The sequence below is a fragment of the Palaemon carinicauda genome, chromosome 8, assembly GCF_036898095.1.
Source record: "Palaemon carinicauda isolate YSFRI2023 chromosome 8, ASM3689809v2, whole genome shotgun sequence".
Lineage (NCBI taxonomy): Eukaryota > Metazoa > Arthropoda > Malacostraca > Decapoda > Palaemonidae > Palaemon > Palaemon carinicauda.
The window spans coordinates 105,219,156-105,236,655 of record NC_090732.1 but is presented as its reverse complement, the minus strand read 5'-3'; positions in this window follow the sequence as shown (position 1 = coordinate 105,236,655).

Sequence of the window (17,500 nt, the reverse complement as noted above, 5' to 3'; positions counted from 1 at the left end):
AATTTTCACTCCCAAACTATTCAAATTCAGTGCTACGACTTACCTTGTTTCAGAATTGAAAGCGAGTGTGTCATCCTTATATCTCACAAAGTAGGGTTTTTTTAAAAAGATTATAAAGTAATATGCTTAAAAATTCATATTTTTTCAATAAATCTATAAATATGTTGAAAATGTTGCAAAATATTGCGATATTGCTGTTTGAGAAAAAATGTGAACTGTTTTTTTACTTGATTGACAGTATAATAACATTTTTATAAAAACCTTTCGAGATTAGATGATATAGATATGGCTTTTTACGATGACGTGTTTTGCATCGTTTATTGCCACTGTATTTACATGTAATTAATGATGATATTTGGAAAAGTTACCTACTCCATGAGCTACGCATATTAGTTCAAAAATGTTACAATTTTACGAAGACGCTTTTAGCTTTCTTCTAACAACAAAAAAATTGCTATATAGAATTTATACTGAAACACTTGCTTTTTCTAAGCTATCAGCCTGATAGCAACTCTTTTCTGGTCTACAAATCTTCCTTTTACATAAATCGCAAGATTCTTGTTACTCTCGTTCCTAAGAATTTAGTTCATTCTCGCACCACTACTCCACTTCTAATTTTGCTGAAGATATTACTTCTTATTTAAAACTATTCTACCTCACTAGAAAGAGAGAGAGAGAGAGAGAGAGAGAGAGAGAGAGAGAGAGAGAGAGAGAGAGAGAGAGAGAGAGAGAGAGAGAGAGAGAGTTCCTCTTTTCCTCTCACTGTTCTCAATTCTGAAAAGGGAGTTTTCTCTTTGGGGAGTTTATGCTTTTACGACACATCTCTTGGGACGGTTTGAGAAGCATCTGAAATTGGAACAATCTCTCCCAGTTACAAACAAGAACCATTTGGAAAAGTTTTATCTCGGAAGCGTATATATATATATATATATATATATATATATATATATATATATATATATATATATATATATATATATATATATATATATATATGTGTGTGTGTGTGTATATATATATATATATATATATATATATATATATATATATATATATATATATATATATATATATATTATACATATACATATATATACATATATATATATATATATATATATATATATATATATATATATATATATATAAAAGAGAGAGAGAGAGAGAGAGAGAGAGAGAGAGAGAGAGAGAGAGAGAGAGAGAGAGAGAGAGAGAGAGAGAGAGAGAGAGAGAGAGAGAGGCATGTATGTGTTTGCGAGAACTGAAAATGAACACAGTTTGACATTAACAAAAATAGTTCTGGAACATCCTTGGAACATGAATGGTGGGCTATAATACGCCTAGATCTGCATTCCTTGGGGGTACATTCAACTCCAAAGTTGTTTGTGAATTCTTCTGAAGTTAGCAGGAGTTTTTATTCTGTATTTTCTGGAAAATTGGTACTGGTACTCTATTAGGCAAATATAGTTTTGGCAGGTCTGGCCTTCCTTATTACCACCTAATTTCCACAAACCCCATACTACGAACTTCTTTTGACAAAATGTCTAAATAGGTGTGCTGAATGTAAAAATCTATACTCTAGTTTGTAGTTTGGCTTTTACAAAAGCCTTGGATCATGCAATGATATTCTTATAGTTTTCAATACATTAGATAAATACCTTGATTGTATGAATGAATGACCTTGATTTCAGAGTTGTCTTTGATCATGTTAATTATGAGGACACTGTTTGCAAACATAAAAGGTGGGTCTCTTTTTAGCATCATTACTGAATTTTTAAATAAAAGACCGCCATAGTGACTGTAGGAATGTAATATATGGGTGTACCCTAGGGTAGTGCTCTTCCCCCATTACTCACCATTCTATATAGATATGGGATTTTCTTAGAAACTGGCATTTTGCATATATAAATATATATATATATATATATATATATATATATATATATATATATATATATATATATATATATATATATATATATATATATATATATATATATATATATATATATATATACACAGATGATGGTAGTTTCCTTGCAACAAGTTCATCTCCTGAATATAGAACTATGGTTGTTAAATCCCCTAATAGAAATTTTACTAATATTAGTGCATAGTTAAACTATGAGTCATGAAGTTAAAGCCTAACAAAACTCAAAGTATGATTGGAAATGGGTTGAGGCTGTGGCTCCTCAACATCAAGATCTTTGCATTTATAAAATTGTAGGAATGATTCTTGAATGAAAATTTACATTTGAGAAACATATTTCGTCTGCTTCTTCTTCAATTGCACAAAAATAGGCTTTTTGAGAATGGCTATTAATATTTTTGGTGACCAATCTATTCTAAGAAATTTTTTATTTCTTTCATTCTACTTTTTTCGAGTATTGTTCTCCCGGCTAGTCTTCAGCTGTTGACTCTCATCTTAATTTGTAGGACAAGAACTTAATGTTTATCAAATTTCTTACTATTGGACTGCATATTAATCTGTGCACCGTTGTCTAGTTAATTCTGTTTGCGTGAAGTATTAGATTTTTCATAATGCTGATCATCCTTTGTATTCAGATCTTCCCAGATGGTTGTGTGAGCAAGCCGTTAGGTGATAACTGAGAGGCAAGGCAAATACAAGTAAACTTTATTGAACAGTCATCGTGTTTTTATACATCGACTTGCGAGGAAGAACGTCATAAAAATGAGATAGGATTGTTTGTTAACAGTGCAAGGAAGAGCGAGTGATAAGATAGAAAATAAAAAACCGTTACAATGTATGACCATGCAGGAAACATGTTCGGTGCATGGCTACCCCTTTGAAAATGACATATGAGTACATGTGAAATAGGGCACACTGTTCTAGAGAGGCATACTTTAGGCGGGTCATCTGGCAGGAGATATGCAGGTTTAGGTGGTCAATGGAGACCCAATTTGCTTTGCCACGAATGTTGATGCAGAAAGCCTGTGCTAGTGTGGTTACGTGGGGAAGCGTGCATTCCGAATGCAGATCAGTTGGTATGTGCTGTTTAGCTGGTGGCTTGCAAGTCTGATAGCATGGAGTAAATTTTCCCAGAACGTAATGTAGGTGCTGGAGATTGTGAATGTGTGAGCGAGCCTGTATGGGATAACTGAGAGGCGAGGTGAGTGCAACTAAACTTTCTGATACAATCATCGAATTTTTTTACAGCAACTTGTGAGCAAGAACTTCACAAAAATACAAACAAGAAAAAGCTTGCCCTAATATGAAAATACAACATGGTCTATCAAGAGTGCAGAGAAGAGAAAGGGATAAGATGAAAAATCAAATCCGTTACAGTGTACAAGCATGTATGAGACACTTAGGTTACTCGGTACTATCCTGTACGTAGTACTAGGTATGAGGTTAGTTCTAACAGCCTTAAGTTTTCCTCATAAGGCTCTATACTAAACATCATTTTAAAAGTTTTATTCCATCTGTGACCAGAATGATCTTCCTAATCTGGCAGTTAAATCAGTAGAACTTCAAACCTGCTGCAAATGTTTTTATGTTGAACTGGTTGACAAAAGTCTCTCTTCATAGTTTATATATGAAAATTCTATTTTAACATTGCTACTTATCTTGAAATATTTTATATTTCTTATTCATAACTTATTATCTAGTTTATTTGTAGGCAGTAGGATGGCCATTGCACCAGCCACCTGTTGAGATACTACGGCTAGAATGTTATTGGGTCCTTTGACTGGCCAGACAGTGCTACAATGGATCTCTCTCTCTCTCTCTCTCTCTCTCTCTCTCTCTCTCTCTCTCTCTCTCTCTCTCTCTCTCTCTCGTTATGGATAATCTTGTCTTTGCCTACACATACACCAAATAGTCTTGCCTATTCTTTACATATTCTCCTATGTCCTCATACACCTTACAACACTAAGATTATCAATCAGTTCTTCTTTGTAATAGGAGTTAACTTCTTTACTGTAATTGTTTAGTGACTATTTTCCTCTTTGTAAGGGTAGAAGAGATTCTTTAGATATGGTAAGCAGCTCTTCTAGGAGGACACTCTAAAATCAAACAATTGTTTTCTGGTCTTGGGTAGTGCCATAGCTTCTGTACCATGGCCTTTCACTGTCTTGGATGAGAGTTCTCTTGCTTAGGGATACACTGGTACGCTGCTCTGTCTTGTTTCTCTTCCTCTTGTTTTTTGAAGATTTTATAGTTTATATGTGAAGGATCTAATTTAATGTTATCACTGTTGTTGTAGTTTAATTATTTCCTTGTTTCTTTTCCTCACTAGGCTATTTTTCCCTGTTGGAGCTCTTGGGCTTATAGCATCTTGCTTTTCCAACTAGGGTTATAGCCTAGCTTGTAATAATAATAATAATAATAATAATAATAATAATAATAATAATAATAATAATAATAATAATAATGATAATAATTTATTTTTTCATATTCCTTCTCTTGGGCTTACAGCATCGTACTTTTCTAATCAGGGTTGTAGCTTAGCTAGTTATGGAATTTACTGTTTATATATATATATATATATATATATATATATATATATATATATATATATATATATATATATATATATATATATATATATATATATAATATATATATATATATATATATATATATATATATATATATATATATATATATATATATATATATATATATATATATATATATATATATATATATATATATATATATATATACATATGTATATGTATATATATATACATACAGTATATATATATATATATATATATATATATATATATATATATATATATATATATATATATATATATATATATAAAATATATAGATATGTATGTATATACACAAAGGGTGACACAAAAAAAACGGTCATCACCTGAACTTGAATAAATCTTGAAATAAATAATCAATTCCTTTTTTTTCAGATTTATCAAGAAAAATTAATGTTCTAAGAGTCTACCAAATTCGACCTTCGAGATGCCGTGGACTATTGAGGAAAAGACATTTATAGTTTAGGCATATTTTCGGTTGAAGTCTATCTACGCACCTCAATTGTAATTCAAAGATCTGTTCAGATGTCAAGAATTTCTGTCCACTCAATAATCTAAAGATGGGTCAACAAGTTTAGAACCCATGGGACTGTGCATAAGCTCAATCGTATAGACACTAATAGACAATCACACTCTGGACTACCGAAATCATCAAGGACACCACACAACATTGCTGCAGTCAGAGACTCTGTTGTCCGCAGCCCAAGCAAGTTTGTGCGACGGCGAAATTAGGAGCTTGGAATCAATTGGGAGTCCGTGCGGAGAATTTTTAATGCAGATCTTCACCTGTATCCTTACAGGATACAGATTAAACACAAGCTTACACCTGATGACATGAGGAAGCGAGTGCTCATGTGCTAGTGGTTTTGCGGCAAGGTTGACGCTGTGCCAGACTTCCTTGACACTGTCACGTTTTCGGACGAGGCACATTTTCTGTTGTCAGGTCACGCGAACTCGAAGAACAATATCTTCTGGGGTAGCACACCACCTGACCACTGTCTACAAAGGCCATTACACTCGGTTAAGTGCACTGCCTGAGTCACCATCTCCAAACATGGCATCATTGGACCATTCTGGTAAGAGGACGACAAGGAGCGGTCTGTGACAATCGACACCGAGCGATATGTCTAAGTGCTTGGCCAGTTCTGGACAGCACTTGGTCGACGGAGAGGAGTCGTCAGGGTCCTCCAGTGGTACCAGCAGGATGTTGCCACCCCCCACACTACAAACGAATCATTGGCACGGCTACAGCAGCGTTTCTCGGACCGACTGATCAGCTGCAGGTGTGACCCGGAGTGGTCGCCACATTCACCAAACCTGAACCACCCAGATTTTTATCTCTGCGGATACCTTAAGGACAGGGTATATGGATAACACCTCCATACTATCCCTGACCTGAAGACAGCAATCACAGCAGCAATAAGAGTGATCCCAAGGGAAGAATGCGGGAGGGTCATCGAGAACTTTGCCTGCCAGATCCAAATGTGCCTGCAGCACCGGGGAGCTCATTTGGAGCACATTTTGGAGAGCCAGTGAAACACGATTGGTCAACACAGACTCGTACTTGTCGACACCTCTTCAACCCGCCCCCTCTAACCTCGCTCTCCATATCAGCGCACCCACGGATGCCTACGCCCACCTCCTCACGTCATACCCGGAAGTTTTCCGTCCAGAATTTCGCCAAACGCCCACAGTTCCTGCCAAGCACGGTATTTATCACCATATCAAGACGACGGGACCCCCAGTCTTCGCTAAATTCAGACGTCTGGCACCGGAACGATTGGCAGCCGCCAAACAGACGATCGCCGAAATGGAGAAAATGGGCCTTTGCCAAAAGGCCTCCAGCCCATGGTCGTCACCCTTACACATCGCTCTGAAGAAAGACGGCTCCCTCCGTCCGTGCGGGGATTACAGGCGCCTGAACATGCAAACAGAACCGGATCACTACCCCCTCACAAACATTGCCAATGTAACCTCCTACCTGCACAAAGCGAAGGTTTTCTCTATGCTCGACCTCTTGAAAGGGTATTATCAGGTGCCTATGAACCCAGAAGACATCCCCAAGATCGCCATCACCACTCCGTTTGGTACATACACCTTCAATTACTCTTGCTTTGGCCTTCGTAATGCTTGGGCAACGTTTCAACGTCTCATGATTGGCATCTTAGGGGACCATCTTTCTGTGTATGTTATGTGGACGACATACTTGTGTTCTCCTCCTCAAAAGAGGAACACCTCCGTCACCTGCGCATCGTGCTCGACCGCCGTCAACAAAACGGCCTTGTAGTCCGGTACGACAAGTGTACCTTTGGCGCCAACAAAGTGTCATTCTTAGGGCACCGTATCACTCCTGAAGGAGTCCATCCCCTCCCTGAGAAGGTACCAGCCGTTCAGAATTTCCCCGCGCCCTCGACAGTCAAAGCTCTGCAGGAATTCTTGGGCATGATCAACTATTATCACCGTTTTCTGCCATCCATTGCCGCCACTCTTGCTCCCCTCTACGCCTCCCACAAGGGCAAGCCAAAGGACCTGAAGTGGGGTCCCCTTCAAGAAGCAGCCTTCTGCAATGCAAAGAAGGCCCTATCCACTGCTGCGGCTCTCACTTTTCCTATCCCACACGCCCCTCTCCTTCTCTCCACCGATGCCAGCGACGTCGCTATTGGTGCAGTACTCGAGCAGGTGGTCAAAGGCTCGCCCCGCCCATTGGCCTTCTTCAGCAGAAAACTGTCCAAGGCAGAATCGGGTTATTCTACCTTCGATCGAGAATTGCTGGCGGTGCACTTGGCTGTCCGTCACTTTCGCCATTTCTTAGAAGGTACGCCCTTCGTCATTCGCACAGACCACATGCCTCTGGTGCACACCTTCACTCGACAGTCTGACGCCTGGTCCGCCCGTCAACGCCGACATCTCTCCGCCGTGGCTGAATACAATTGCACCCTCCAATACGTCCCTGGGAAAATTAATCCCGTTGCCGATGCCCTGTCAAGAAACACGTTGGCTGCCGTTCAACTGGGATTGGATTACAACGCCCTGGCTGAAGCCCAACGACAGGATCCAGAGTATCAAGCTTGTAGGACATCCTGCACGTCCCTCCGTTGGGAGGATTTTCCCCTCGAAGACTCCAACACCACCCTCCTCTGTGACGTCAGTACTGGTAGACCGCGACCTTGGATTCCTGCTCCCATGCGCTGACAGGTGTTTGATCTCATCCACGGCCTTTCACATCCCTCGTGCCATTCTACTGCACAGCTGCTGAAGGCAAAGTTCATTTGGCACGGCATTTCTAAGGAGGCTAAGGATTGGGTGCGTGCCTGTACTTCTTACCAAACTTCCAAAGTACATCGACACACGGATTCAGGAGTGGGCACCTTTCCTCAACCTCAGCGTCGTTTCGCACACATTCACGTCGACGTTGTAGGCCCCCTACCCACATCACAAGGACATCGCTACCTGTTTACCGTCATCAACCGCTCCACTCGTTGGCCTGAAGCCATTCCCATGGAAACTGCAACGTCCGCCTCATGTACATCTGCCTTACTCTCTGGATGGATTTCAAGATTCGGTATCCCTGAGCATATTACTTCTGACAGGGGAACCACTTTCACCTCTCAATTATGGACGTCATTAGCGAATCTCCTGGGCATCACCCTACATCAGACAACGGCCTACAACCCTGCTGCCAATGGAATGGTTGAACGTTTTCATCGCACCCTCAAAGCAGCTTTGATGTCCCGCTGCAAGGATTGCAACTGGTTTACTCAACTTCCCTGGGTCCTCCTGGGACTAAGGACCACTCCTAAAGACGCCCTCGACGTCTCGGCAGCCGAAATGGTGTATGGCGACCCGTTGGTCGTCCCTGCCGAATTTTTTCCTTCTACAACCTCCTCCGACGATCTCCAGCGCATATGTCACGTCGTGGGAAAATTTACTCCGTGCCGCCAGACTTACAAGCTCCCAGCGAAGCATCACATACCAACGGACTTGCACTCTGCAATGCACGTCTTCCTGCGCAACGACACCAGCAAGCCACCACTAACGCCCCCTTACACGGGCCCTTTCCTTGTGATCTGACGCAGTCCGAAAGCATTCCTCCTAAAATTTCGGGGCAAAGAAGACTGGTTCTCCATTGATCGTCTAAAACCTGCTTATCTTCTGCCAGATGACCCGCCTACAGTTTGCCTCTCTAGATCAGGGCGCCCTATTTAACATGTACAGTATGTAATTTTTAGGGGGGGAGCCATGTACCAACCGTGTTTCACACAATTGTACATAATTCCTTTTGTATATATTATGCTTGTATCTTCGCTCTTCCCTCGCACTAAAACGAACATGAAAATTCATGTCTGGTTTTTCCTCTATGATATTGTATGTCTTGTGAACTTGTCATGTCCTGTTGCCTTGAGGTTTTGTATATAAGGAGAGTGTTCCACAATAATATAACTCAGTCGTTTCCAATCTGCCTTTGAGTTCACACCCTTACTCGGCGCCGTCACAATACATGTATATATATATATATATATATATATATATATATATATATATATATATATATATATATATATATATATATATATATATATATATATATATATATATATATATATATATACACACATGTATATATATATATATATATATATATATATATATATATATATATATATATATATATATATATATATATATATATATATATATATACATACATATATATATATATATATATATATATATATATATATATATATATATATATATATATATATATATATATATATACATAGCATCAGCCACTACAGGACAAATGCCTCGCACATGTCTATCCACTCCCATCTGTTTATGGCCTTTCTGTGTCAGTCTTTACCCGCAAATTTGGTTAGCTCATCAATCCATCGTTGTCTCTCCCTTATCCTGCTTCGATTGTAATCTCTAGGAACTTAATCTATTCTTCTCTTTTGTTTATCTATTATCTGTTATTCTCAATTTATGACTTGTCCGCATTTATTTTTCTTACATGTTATAATAGCTTCTACTTTAATTAGCCTTCATGCCCATGTTTCTCATTATCAGTCTCTTGGTTCTAATCCTATCATTATATTCCCTAACTCTTTGAGGTTTACCTAACTTATGTTCTAAAATTTTATTAAGGTTCAAAGATTCTGATGCATAAGATGATACAGGTAGGACCATCTGAATGGTTACTTTTTTTTTTAGAAAAAGTGGTATTTTGATTTTCATAATCCCATTTTATTTACCAAATGCGCCCCATTTCTATCCTTATCTTTCTTTTGATCTTGGTCTCATGTCCTGGGGAAGCTCTTACTGTCTATATAATAATTAATAATCTGTAGACGTTTGTCAATAACCGTATTTGTTATCTCTCTGCAGTTTATGATTACATGCGTAATCCTGAATAAGTATGAAATAATGCAATCAGTGTAATGCAGGAAAAAAAGGTCATATCCCCTTCATTTATACATAAGTCAATCAGCCTTCCGATGATAATCTATAAAATTCTCTCAAATATAAAATAGGTTTCGGGATTTAACGTTTTTTTTTCTCTTCCCTTCACTCAACTGTAAGTTAGCAACCAGGTCAAAAAGCGTACGAATCATCTATATAAGAAGTGTATCAAAGAAATGTTCTGATTCCATCGTTTTTAGGATGTAAATGCAATCCCTACTTGACCGACTACAGCTCACTGCCTCGATTTCGATTCGTATATTGTAAAAATCAAACCCCGATAAACGTGTATTCGCATAAAAGAATCCTCTTCATAAGCAGAAAAAATTATATTCGGCTCATAAGTTACGCAGGGATCATTAGTGATTAAAACGAGATACCAATTTGTTTATATTTCTCCAAACGAAGTAAATGATATAAATATCGAAATATGAAGGCTATGATTCACCTGAACTCCATCAGCGATATTTATCTCTTACTAGAATAAATCCACATCATGTACAGTAGTTATGTATCCTCTACAAAAATATGGGTTTTTGCTCGTTTTTTCCTTGTATGTGGAAACTATATCTATTTAGAAATATTAACTAATAGATATAACTTTATAGTTGGTAATTAAAAATCTTACATCTAATAAAGCCAAATTGACTTTTCTCTTTACTAAAAACTGTTACAGCTTTTGTGGAAATATCTGAAATTGACTTTAGATATTTAAATATTGAAATACAAGTCTCATAAATAGATAAAAAAGTAATATGCTCCGTTCGTTTTCTGTTCTGATTTTGCCTCCACCTTTTGTACTCACGTAGGTACATTCTTGAAATATTTTCGCAATACCATAATGCGGGAGTCAAATGCGACATATTCAGAATATGGAAATATTCTTTTGTGAAGTTTTAGTGTCATTTATAGGGCCAATTTAGTTAAGTCTCTGCTGAAGGAATAAATCACAAGTCTAAAGTCTTGAAGGAAATGTTACATATTAACCTTACAACCTTTTCTTGGATTTTTGCAAATTCAGATTATAGGATTTTTAGCTATGAAAATGTCTATATTTCATTTTGCAATTAGTATTTTTATTAATAAATGAAACTTGTTTTCCTGATGAAAAGTCCTTTTGATATATTTTCACATGCACACCCAGTTCCTTATGAAACCCTTTTCTGAGCAGGGTACCTGTTCATTTACTTTTCTTCAAGAATTTGAGGGAAATATATTAATATTAGTACCCCATATACTATATATATATATATATATATATATATATATATATATATATATATATATATATATATATATATATATATATATATATATATATATACTGTATATATTTGTGTGTGTGTGTGTGTGTATATAGTAAAACCACCATTTTCTATAATATCATGAGAAAGATTTGATCAGTTTTCTCATTTTCTCTATGGTATCTAAAATTCTTAATAACTGATTGCTACATGTCTTTTGAAGGAGTGTTCTGCGTATTTCTTTGTTTACTCGTTTATATCTTTACAATTCTATGTTATGGTTATGCTGAAAGCTGCATACCGTGTCAGAGACGATACCTAAATATACCAAATGTCTAAAATTTGCTCAGAAAAAAAAAATGCAAACAAGAATACATTAAGCTGGCGTGGTACATGGGAGATTCAAGACCATGTGTAACAGCTGAATGTGGCGATCTCGTGGACATGTGCTTCACACGAGACCAAACACAAAACAGCTGTAAGTTGATTGTGACGCCATGTTGTGTTATGGCATTCTTTACTCAAGATTAACTTACATTTGTACGTAATTGGATGGTACAATACGGCGTTGATTAGGCCTCGCCCCCATTTTACAGTTGAGAAGCAATATAGCTATACGTAGACACATCTAGAAAGATGACAATGTATTTACTTAGTACATCATTCACAAAATGACATGCATTATGGATACCCCCATATAAATACCAGGTTGAACTCTACTCGGATCTTTCTCGTTCAAGTTGCAAACATAACAACAAATAGCTCTCAGTGATTAAAATTCTAGACCATGGCCAACGTAGATTTGTTAAACCTCATACCAGACTTCAAATATGACCCTGAATTTTTCAAAGCTATTTTCGACTATCATGATACAGTGAAGCATTTAAGAACTTTGTATAAAGCGGAGAACTTCAAGATATTATGTTCGGTCATACTTACTTGAAGAAATGAAAAAGGGTTATGACAATTTGATGCAAGAACTGTTAACTGAAAATCCAGGATTATACAGGAATTTTACTAGGATTAGGGAAAACCTTTTCAATGAAATTGGGAAATGGGTCAAAACCTATATAACGAAGACCCAAAGAGTCAGGCCTTCATGTTGAAATTGACATACATTATCTTGCAACAGGAGAATCTTACAACATTCTGTCCTTCCAATTTCGTGTAGCTTCCAACACCATCAACAGTTTTGAGCCTGAGACTTGCATGCTTATTTGTGCAAGCCTTTGGAGATGAGGTCATGCAGGTCCCCAATATCACTGAGAACTGGAAGCAGATAGCCTATGAATTCAAGCATCAATAGAATTATTCACACAAACATGAAGCAGTAGACAGGAAACATATTCGTATCCAGAACCCAGCCTTTGGAAGAATTCATTACTTTAGTAATAGAAGTTTTACTTTGAGAATATTTTTGCAATTATCGATGCTGAGTACAAGTTTCTTTAGGTAGATGATGGAGCCACATGATCAGAGTCTGATAGTGGTATGTTTTCCAAGACAAAGTTACGTGAAATTTTGGATAAACACGAAGTCAACTTGCCGGCCCATGACAGATTGAAACACGAAATGGAAGATAAACCCCCAGTAGAATATTTCTTCATTGGAGATGATACTTTCACTCTAAAACTTATATGATGAAACCATACCCTGTTCAATGCCTGTCACGTGCAGAACAAATATTCATTGAGCATGGCAAGATGGACAGTGGAGAACAACTTTGGGATCTTTGAGAGCAGGTGAATATTGTTCAAAATCATTATAAACTTTAATCATTATATTTATTTTCTCGACCATCTGAATTTTTAATATACTTCTGAAAACGTGTGTAATGTGAAAACAAATTATATATACCATTTCATAATGTAATCAATATTTTTCATTCATCCACCACAGGTTCAGATTATTTTACACTCCCATTAATCATTGTCATGATAGTATTAGGTCTGTGGTGCTAGTAGCTTATGTGTTGCACAATTTAATTTTGATGAGGGAATCAAGAAGACTGGTAGCTGGAGGCTTAACCGAGTTTTACCTAGTCAGACTTCCACACTGCGACACACATCAAGCATTAATAGAAGTCAACATAGCCATCTGTGGGACTATGTGAATTCCCCTGAAGACTTCATTCCTTGGCAAGAATCTATGATCTAAAAAGTTTTCATGCATTACAATCAGTCAAGAGATGAAAAAATGTAACATTTCTTTGTATGTTTGTGTATGAAAAAAAAGGCACATGAAAAAAGGCACATGTGAAATAGGACACCTTGCTTTAGAGAGGTGAATTATAGGATGATCATCTTGTAAGAGATACGCAGTTTCTAGGTGATCTTTTTTGCCACAAATGCTAATTAAGAAAGCCTTCAGTGAGCCACGGATTACGAGGAAAGGGCCTTTGTAAGGGGCTGTCAGAGATGGCTTCCTAGTATCATTACACAGGAAGACATTTGTTGCGGCGTGTAATTCTTTTGGGATGTGTTTGGTTCACTGTGGGCTTGTATGTCTGGTGGCAGGGAGTAAATTTTCTTACAACATGACGTAGGTGCTGTAGATTGTTTGAGGAGGTTACACACGGATAATATTTCAGCAGTGACAACCAACAAGTCGCCATTCACCATTTCTACTGCCGAGACATCCAGGACATCCAAGGAGTGTTTCTTAATTCAAGGAAGATCCAAGGAAACTGATTCAGCAAATTGTAGTTATTGAAACGGGACATCAAAGCAGCTTTTAAGGTGCGATGAAAGCGTTCAATCATTCCAGTGGCTTCATGGTTGTAGGCAGTATTCTGATGTAGGGTGATGTCCACAATTTAGAGGTGAAAGTTGTAACGCAGTAATACTATATCTTGCTTTCCAGCCTGGGAGCAAGGCTAATGTACATGAGGCAGACATTGTAGTTTGAATGGGAACGGCCTCAGGTCAACGAATGGAACAGTCAAAGACGGTGTCCTTGTGATGTGGCTAGGGGACCTACTATGTCGATGGGAATGTGAGTAAAACAACGCTGAGGTTAAGTGAAGCGGGCCACTACTGAATCCGTGTCTCAATATACTTTTAAAGTTTGGCAGGAAGTACAGCCATGGACCCAATTCATAGCACTCCTAGTTATGCCATGCCAAATGAACTTCAACTTCAGTAGCTGTGCAGCAGTAGATCTGTATGAGGGATGTGAAAGTTCAAGGATGAAATCAAATATCTGTCAGCGCTTGGGAACAGATATCTATGGTCGTGGTCTACCAGTACTGATGTCACAGAGGAGGGTGGCATTCGAGTCATTGAGGGTGAAGTTTTCCCATCGTATGAATGTGCTGGATGTCCTATAGGATTGGTATTCTGGATCTTTTCGTTTGGCTTCTGCCAAGGCGTTGTAATCCAATCCCAGGTGAATGAGCGCCAATGTGTTTCTTGACATGGCATCGGCAATGGTCCATGGTAATAACGAATGGCATGCAATCCAAAAAGTGGATAAAGTGATGGACAGCCAAATGTATCCCCATCAGAAGTAATACGCTCCTGTATACCAAATTTTGCTGTCCACCTTGAGAGAAAGGCAGACATTGTGATTTGCTTTGGAATAGCTTCAGGCCAACTAGTGGAGCAATCATTCACGGTGAACAGAAACAATACCCTAGTGATGTGGATAGGGGTCCTATTACGTAGACATGAATATAGGCAAAATGACGCCGATGTTGAAGAAAGGTGTGCACTCCTGAGTCTGTCTCGATGTAATTTTGAAGATAAGCATGAAGTACAGGGATGAACCCAATCCTTAGCATCCTTAGTATTGACATGCCAAATGAACTTCGTCATCAGTAGCTCTGCAGTAGATCGGCACGAGGAAAGTGAGAGGCCATGGATGAAATAAAATATCTGTTGGTGCATGGGAACAGATATCCATTGTCGGGATCAACCAGTACTGACGTCACATATAGGGATGGCATAAGAGTCGTCAAGAGTGAGATCTTCCTAATGAAGGGATGTGCAGGATGTCCTTCATGCTTGGTACTCTGGTTCTTTTCGTTGGGCTTCTGTCAGGGCATTGTATACACTGCTAAGTGATGACGTCTAATGTGTTTCTTAATATGGTATCGGCAACAGGATTTATTTTCCCAGAGACTTGATGAAGGGTGTAGTTGTATTCAGATATGGTGGAAGGTGTTGACGTTGATGGGGGGAGCAGGTGTTGGACTGTCGAGTGAAATTATGCACTAGAGGCATGTGGTGACATAGAAAAATATAACCTACAACCAAATGCACTGCCAACAAATCGCAGTCAAAGGTAGAGTAGTTGGAGGCCACCTTGGACAGCTTTCTATTGAAGAAAGCCAATGGTCGGGGCAAGCCATTGACCACTTACTTTAAGTAATCCACCAATAGCGAGGTCCCTGCCATTAGTAGAATTAAGGATAGGGGTATCTGGCACAGAAAAAGTGGGAGCAGCAACAGTTGATAGGGCATTCTTTGTGTTGCAGAAAGCCTTACCTTGAAGAGGATCCCACTTCAAGACCTTTGGTTTGCCCTTAAGGGAGTCTTGGAAGGGGGCAAGTTGGGTGGCGGCGGCTGGCAGGAACCAATGATAATAGTTGATCATGCCCAAGAATGTTTGCATTGCTTTGACGGTTGAGGGTATGGGGAAGTTCTGAACGGCGTTAGCTTCTCAGGAAGTGGGTGGACGGCTTCAAGAGTGATGCAATGGCATAAGAACAAAACACCATTGGCATCAAAGGTACACTTGTCATATTGGACTACGTGGCAATTCTGTTGTAGGAGTTCGAGAACTATGAGTAGGTAATGGAGGTCTCCTTTTTTGGAAGACAATAATACAAGTATTTCGTTCATGTAACATACTCTGAACGGGAGGTCCCTTAAGATGCTAACCATGAAGCGTTGAAAATTGGCCCTAGCATTAAGAAGGCCTAAAGAGAAGGATTTGAAGGTTTATATACTGAAAGGGGCAATTATGGTGATCTTGAGGATGTCTTCTGGGTTCATAAGTACCTGAAAAAAAACCCTTGAAGAGGTCAGGCATGGAGAAAATCTTTACCTTCTGCAAGTAGGAGGTAACATTGGCGATGTTTGGGGCGGGTAAAATTCCGGTTCTGTGTGCATGTTCAGATGCAAGTAATCCCCAAAAGAGCACATAGAGCCATCATTCTTCAGGACAATGTGTAAGGGTAGCAACTATAGGCTTGAGGTATTTGTCAAAGGCATTTGCTTAGCGCCTTCCAAACAAACCGAGGCCAGAGGCCTGACTCTGGAAAACACTGTGGGCCCCATCATCTTGATATGGTGATAATTATCTTGCTTAGCAGGGACCATGGCCGTTTGGAAACGTTCAGGATGGAAGGCTTTTGGGTACGACGTGAGGAGTTAGGGGGCTAAGCCTCCGTTGGTGCGCTGATGTGGAGTACGAGATCGGAGGGGTCTGATGGAAGAGTTGTTGATGAGAACGAGTCCACATTGACAAATCGTCGATGCCCCACTTCAGCCATGAGGTGGAAATGTGCCAGGAAATCCTCAATTTTGAATGGCAATGTTACGTAGACAACGAGGAATTTCCACATGGAATTTGGCGCTCCCATAAAGTAGTGTAATTGTTTCTTACCCCCGGGTGGGTATCTCAGAAATGTTAAAAGATACCAGGTAGATGTCAGCAGGCCTGAAATGCCTATGTCGTGCTTGGAGAGTGACTTTGGTAAAAGGGAATGGCAAGCACCAGTGTCTACCAAAATTCGCACACCCATACTTGCATCATGTAAAACGAAAGGATTACTAACAAGGGACACCACCACCACAAGAGATGCCATACTTACACGATTTTTGGCCACTGAGAACCGTTCGCACATCTCTTCACAGCAGTCCTGAATCTGGAGTAGTAGTAGCAGAACTGCAGCTGATAATCCTCATTGAGGAGGTCGTTGGTTGGGGCATGAGCAAATCGTGAAATACGTCAGGAAGTAGTGGCCAGCTTTGTCATCACTCTAACATATCACAGCAGGTACCTGTGTCTTACTGCTAGCAATTTGAACTCATATATACATATATATATATATATATATATATATATATATATATATATATATATATATATATATATATATATATATATATATATATATATATATATATATGATAAATTTTGCACATTTTTACGTGTTTTTCATATTCAAATAAGCCATATATATTTTTGATATATTAATGTCTGGATTCTCTTAACGACCTCGAGATCAGAACCCCAGGCGAAATCACACAAAGACAAGAGCT